This window comes from Saimiri boliviensis, chromosome 2 (genome assembly GCF_048565385.1).
Source record: "Saimiri boliviensis isolate mSaiBol1 chromosome 2, mSaiBol1.pri, whole genome shotgun sequence".
In the NCBI taxonomy this organism is placed as follows: Eukaryota; Metazoa; Chordata; class Mammalia; order Primates; family Cebidae; genus Saimiri; species Saimiri boliviensis.
Window position 1 is genome coordinate 211421285 of NC_133450.1, and position 6590 is coordinate 211427874.

Sequence of the window (6590 nt, forward strand, 5' to 3'; positions counted from 1 at the left end):
TTTTTCTCACTTGTTTTTTGTTGAGGAAAGCAATGCTCATCAAGCTCAGGAAATTTGGTTCAAGATCTCCCAAATGGTTGAGCAGAACCTGAATCCTTGGCTCTCTTAATTAAAAGCCTAAATTCTTTCTCTCATTCCAGACTACATGCCAAGCAGAGCCATTTCAGAGACATTAGCCTATCTGTTCCAAATTCTTTATATTACAAGTGAAGAAACTAAGGCCAGAGAAAGGAAATGATTTTTCTCTGGGCTTCATATGTACATCTGTACATGGAAAGATGGTTGTTCTGGAGAAGAAGATGGTTTCTCTTGCAAGTACACCACCCTGCCATTTCAGATTGGCTCTGTCCATCAGCACAGCAAGAAGAGAAGGTGAACACCCCATCCCTCGATCCTGGCAAATGGCCCTTCAGTAATCGATTCGCTGAGGCCGAGGCCCCCTGGGGGAAGAATGCATTGTACATCATATGGACTCAGCCATGCTATGTTTACAGTTATGAAGTGCCACATATCAAAATTAGCATTTGTGCAAATGATCACACAATTCCATCAGGCCTGCTGTGTCCCCTTAATAGGCACATCTTTCAATTATGAAGTAAAGATTCATCAATGTTCTTCTGAAATCTCATTCTGTTTGTTATCTTGACAGCAAAGAAGGAGGTAGTTTTTTTTTTTTTTTTTTTCTTCTACTTGAAGTCAGGCCCATCAACACGAGATGGTTATTGAATCTACAGCAGAGAAAATAGACATTTTGAGTTTGTACTTATATCTTTGAAGTGGAACACCTTTGAAATGCTCATGAATAGGAATACAAACATCCATATTTAAGTCTCTATCTCCTTGAGTACATCTGATTAGTCTAATTCTGCCTTCCATTGCTCAGGGAATCATAAAATGTTAAGTATTTTAGTTGGAAGAGAATTTAGAAATCAGGCTTCCCTTCATTTCTACTTCATCTCTCTGTTCTCCCACATCTTTAACAAGTTATCCCACAGACTAGCTTGAGTGGATCTTACTACAGGGAACTCACTATCTTACAAAGCACTATCTCTTAGGCAGCTCTCTTTGAATCAAAATTGGTATCCTTAATCTTCAATCAATTGGTGTACCATCTGTGCCTAGAGAAATAAATACAACCAATTTTTCATCAAAAAGAACTGCAACTATTTGAAAATGTAACTATTATCTGATTTCTAACCCACATTAAGCAATCTTAATGGTATTTTGGCAGTTTTTTTCTGTTTATCAAATGACCTGTGCATTCAGCACATAGCTCAATACCTTTATGGCATGGCTCACTAATATTTGTATATCCAAAATCAAACAAATTACCAAAGCACTCCGTGCATATGAATAAGCTTATGCATATGGAGAGTCGAGAAGAGCTAATCAATTGCTTACTGCCATCATTCTGAAAGGGATGCCATTAGGCCATGCACTAGTTGAGTCGGAAAATGTGTAATTGATATTACCAGAGAAAGTAATTTTTAACTTTTACTTTTTTCTCTACTCTTTTTAAAAAATTTTGAAGGAATTTTAAACTTATAAAAAAGTCATAACAATAATATAAAGGCATCTTTACTTTCCCAAAGTTGTGGATATGCTGTTTTACCACTCTTAAACACTAGTGTACAAAGTCTATGAACATCAACATTTTGTGACATAACCACAACACCATCTCCCAAATCAGGAAATTCACACAGATACTTCACTAATACACAACTCTGCAACCCCTTTCAAGAGTCTTTAATTTCCCAAAAATGTTCTTCATAGAAAGATAGCCCAATTCAAAATTGTGTGTCGAAGTTCATTTTTGTATCTTTTTAGTATTGTTGAATCAGGAATGGTTCCTCAGCCTTTGCTTGTCTTTAGTAACTCTGACATTTTTGACTATCACAGACCAATTATGTTGTAGAATGTCACTCAATTTAAATTTGTTTGATATTTCTTTATGATCAGACTTAAGTTACAGATCCTTGGCAAAAACATAAAGCAAGAGGTCCTGTGTTCTTATTGCATCCTATCAGGTGGTACACAGTTTCAATTGTCTCCCTGCTAACTTTGCCTGATGTAAGTTGTTTCTGTCAGGTTTCTCTACTGTAAAATTACTTTTGTAATTAATTAGTATTATATGGGAGTCATTTTGAGACTGGGCAAACATTCTATTCCTTATCAAACTTCCACCCACTAATTTCAGCATCCACTGATATTAGTTGGAGAAATGAATTATCACAATGGCTGCCAAATGTTGATTTCCTATGGCCAAACTTTTCCATTTCTTAGTCTCCATTTAAGAGGATAAGTAAATGTCCCTCTTTATTTACTAACATATCAGAATGTACTCTTGGGTACCTATTTTGTTCAATGGGTTATAATATATTGCCAAAATTATTTAAACTGACATCAGGCTTATTTCACTGGGACGTACTTGAGGCTGATTACTATGCCACCCACTGTTCTTTGCACTTGTTTATTTTCTGGTATTCTGAGATGTATCAGGCTTATTTGATACTTTCAGTCCCACAACATTGAAATCAGCACTCTTTTTAAGGATCACTGGTTCCTTCCTGCCTTCCTTCCATCTTTTCTTCTTTCCTTCCTTCCTTCTTCCCCCCCCCAACCTCTCCTTCACCTTTTCTCTCTCCTCTTTCTTTCTTCTTCCCTTTCTTGAACTCCTGGACCCAAGTGATCCCCTCATCTCAGCCTGCCTAGTAGCTAGGACTATAGGCACATGCTACCATACCTAGCTAATTTTCTAAACACTTTTTTCTTTTTTTTTGGGGGGGGTGCTCCTGCACTCCTGGGCTCAAGAAATCCTCTAACTTTGGCCTCCCAAAATGCTAGGATTACAGGCATGAGCCACTGTGCTCAACCCTGATTTTCTTATAGGTGAAAAACATAATACAATTATAGCAATTTCAACTTGATCATGAATCTCATACTTTTTAACAATATGGCTAGATATTATAAGTTTTATATATGTGAAAGAATGTTAGAATGCAAATTTTGACTGAGGTATATTCCTAAATAAGGTTCTAAACCAAGAAGCACACATTTCAAAACAGTGGATTAGAATCTATCTGACAACATTTCCATGCTTATCTCTCATTAAGACTATAAAGTGCTCATTAATTGAAGATTAAAGAAATAATTTTGGAGACAGCTCTGTATATTCTCTAGGTTTCACACCCCTATCGGGAAACAAGGGAAGCATTCCTGTTTATCTCATATCAATGCATGTGACTTTAGGAAAACCATTTGAAGAGCTTATTAAATATTTTTTGTAATCTAACACCTGAGTCATATCTCAGAAATATAAAAGTCAAGACCCTGGATACAGTGACTTATGTTTTCAGAACAGAGAGCTGTGGTTTGAGAAATAACTACTCTCACCAAGTTTATTAGACCAAATTATACTTGGCCTTCCTTACAAACCAGTTCTGGGCCGTGTAATAAAGAACACAGATTTGGAGTTGCCCAACAGTGTCTAAGAGGGTTACATGGAGAAGTATGAGGACCAGTGTATAGCTGAGGGCTATGGACTGAGTCAGAGAAGGTAATCTAGAATAGAAATGCATCATGACAACTTTAAATGAGAGACACTCAAGAGTTGGGATCTTAGAATCAGAAAAACCTAAGAGAGACATGGACAGCATTAAACAGCTTTCATGCACAAAGAGCACTGAAGCTGAATCCCCAGCCAGTGCAATGAGAACTTCTATGCTTGCTTCCTGTCATAGCCTCCTGAATGCTTGCTCTAATAATGAAATGTTTAAAAGACAGAGAAAAGAGTATCACTATACACATGTTCTCTTTCCCCTATAGGCTACTAGACTGAAGAAGGCCTATATGAGAGGAGGAGAGAAACTTCCACTTTATATCTAGTTCCAAGTTGTTAGATTGCATTGGACAGAACGTGATAATTATGAACTTAAAGTAGAGTTTTATAACTTAGTTACCTTCGAATATTTTCTATGGTGACCAGGATAGAAAAGGTACCTGTTTAAGGGGCTTCAAAGCAGCTAAATTCTTAGAATAGTTTGGAAGTAGCTTTGTTATTGTATCTCAAAAAAACATACATGTTTAATGTAAGACTATATATATTATCATTTAATCTAAACAGAAACATCCCAATTTAATAAAATTACATTTTATTACTATTTTACTAATATAATAAATTTCATAAATTATAGTATATTTAGGTAGAATGTGAAATATATTAATAATTTACTAATTTGTTTTATTTATTAATGAGGCAAGCAACTCTCAGAAAGGTAAATAATTTTTATTGAGTTGCAAAGTATTTTAGTGGCAGAATAAGAATTTGAATTTAGGTTTAACCGATACTTAAGCCAGAACTGGGCTTAATTATCAGTTAAACCTAAATTTGAATTATTGGGCCCAGGCCCAAGCCCAAATTATGTTTAACTGATACTTTAGCCCAACTACTCTAAACTACTCCTTATGAATTTGTGTCATCTGAACACAGATAAATATGATTTGACCATTTCATGACATTTCTGAATTAATACTTGAGACGGACTTTATTGAAACCCAAACCCTTAGGAACTGAGAAAGGTCTCTCTTTCGGTGGACATAAAACACATAAACAAAAACCTTTTAGGAACTCTACTTAAGAATGAAATGTTCAGGCTCTCTGCTCCTCCTGTTCGACAGACAGACACATCTTCTCTCCCAACACCAGCCACATCCCTGAGACACCATGGGGAAGGGAAGGTCGGAGTCAATGGATTTGGTCGTTTTGGGCGCCTGGTCACCAGTGCTGCTTTTAACTCTGGTAAAGTGGACACTGTTGCCATCAATGATCGCTTCATTGACCTCCACTGCAGGGTCTACATGTTTCAGTATGGTTCCACCCATGGCAAATTTCATGGCACTGTCAAGGCTGAGAACGGGAAGCTTGTCATCAATGGAAATCCCATCACCATCTTCCAGCAGCAAGATCCCTCCAAAATCAAGTGGGGAGATGCTGGCGCTGCGTACATGATGGAGTCCACCGGCGTCTTCACCACCATGGAGAAGGCTGGGGCTCACTTGCAGCGGGGAGCCAAATGGGTCATCATCTCTGCCCCCTCTGCTGATGCCCCCATATTCGTGATGGGCATGAACCATGAGAAGTATGACAACAGCCTCAAGATTGTCAGCAATGCCTCCTGCACCACCAACTGCTTAGTGCCTCTGGCCAAGGCCATCCCTGACAACTTTGGTATTGTGGAAGGACTCATGACCGCCGTCCACGCCATCACTGCCACTGAGAAGACTGTGGATGGCCCCTCTGGGAAACTGTGGTGTGATGGCCATGGGGCTCTGCATAACATCATCCCTGCCTCTAGTGGTGCTGCCAAGGCCATGGGCAAGGTCATTCCTGAGCTGAACGGGAAGCTCACTGGCATGGCCTTCTGTGTCCCCACTGCCAATGTGTCAGTGGTGGATCTGACCTGCCATCTGGAAAAACCTGCCAAATATGATGACATCAAGAAGGCGGTGAAGCAGGTGTTGGAGGGCCCCCTCAAGGGCATCCTGGGCTACACTGAGCACCAGGGGTGTCCTGTGACTTCAACAGCAACACCCATTCTTCCACCTTCAATGTTGGGGCTGGCATTGCCCTCAACGACCACTTTGTCAAGCTCATTTCCTGGTATGACAATGAATTTGGCTACAGCAACAGGATGGTGGACTTCATGTCCCACATGGCTTCCAAGGAGTAAGACCCCTGGACCACCAGCCCCAGTGAGAGCACAAGAGGAAGAAAGGCCCTCACTGCTGGGGAGTCCCTGCCACACTGAGTCCCCCACCACACTGAATTGCCCCTCCTCACAGTTTCCATGCAGACCCCTTGAAGAGGGAGGGGACTAGGGAGCCCCACCTTGTTGTGTACCATCAATAAAGTCCCCTGTGCTCAGCCAAAAAAAAAAAAAAAAAAAAATGATTGAAATGTTCAATTGCTTAGTAAATCTGTGGCTTTTCCTAAATAACTGAACATTTACTAGACTAACTATGTATATGTATACTAACTGTGTGATACTAACTATACTATACTACCTAAATATAGCTATACTAACATTCAGTTCCATCACAATTGCTTTTGAAATATTGAGGTCCTTTTTAAAAATGCTTCACTGGAATCCATAGACATCCCCTCCTGTTACCCCTTGGTCAACTAGTAAAATTCAACTATGTAAACAAACCACAACCATAAAATACAAGTGAGAATTCATCCTCTACTAAAATTAGATTGGAATTTTTTGTATCTTGTACTCTGTATTTAATTTCTATCTCCACAGCATGTCCTTCCTCACTCTTTTCTCTTTCCTTCATTTTTTCCCCCAAAACGTTTCCTATGCTATGAAAATCAAATTTCTTGGGGTCAAATAAAGCTATATAATCCACTTTGGGGAATTATGTAATAATTATCACCCAATCATATCATGTTTGCAAAGTAACCTAAATGCCTAGCCTAAAACTTGTCCCTACATTCACACACAAGTCTTTACCGACATTAAATGTTGGAATATGTAAAAATACCTGGTATAAAGTGGGTGTTCCAAAATTGCACCTCCCATAATACA

The 6590-nt window shown here is 38.9% G+C and overlaps 1 pseudogene; it reads left to right on the plus strand.

Moving 5' to 3' along the window:
• Positions 1-4644: 4644 nt before the first annotated feature.
• On the plus strand, positions 4645-5789 carry LOC101051258 (glyceraldehyde-3-phosphate dehydrogenase pseudogene; annotated as a pseudogene).
• Positions 5790-6590: the final 801 nt, after the last annotated feature.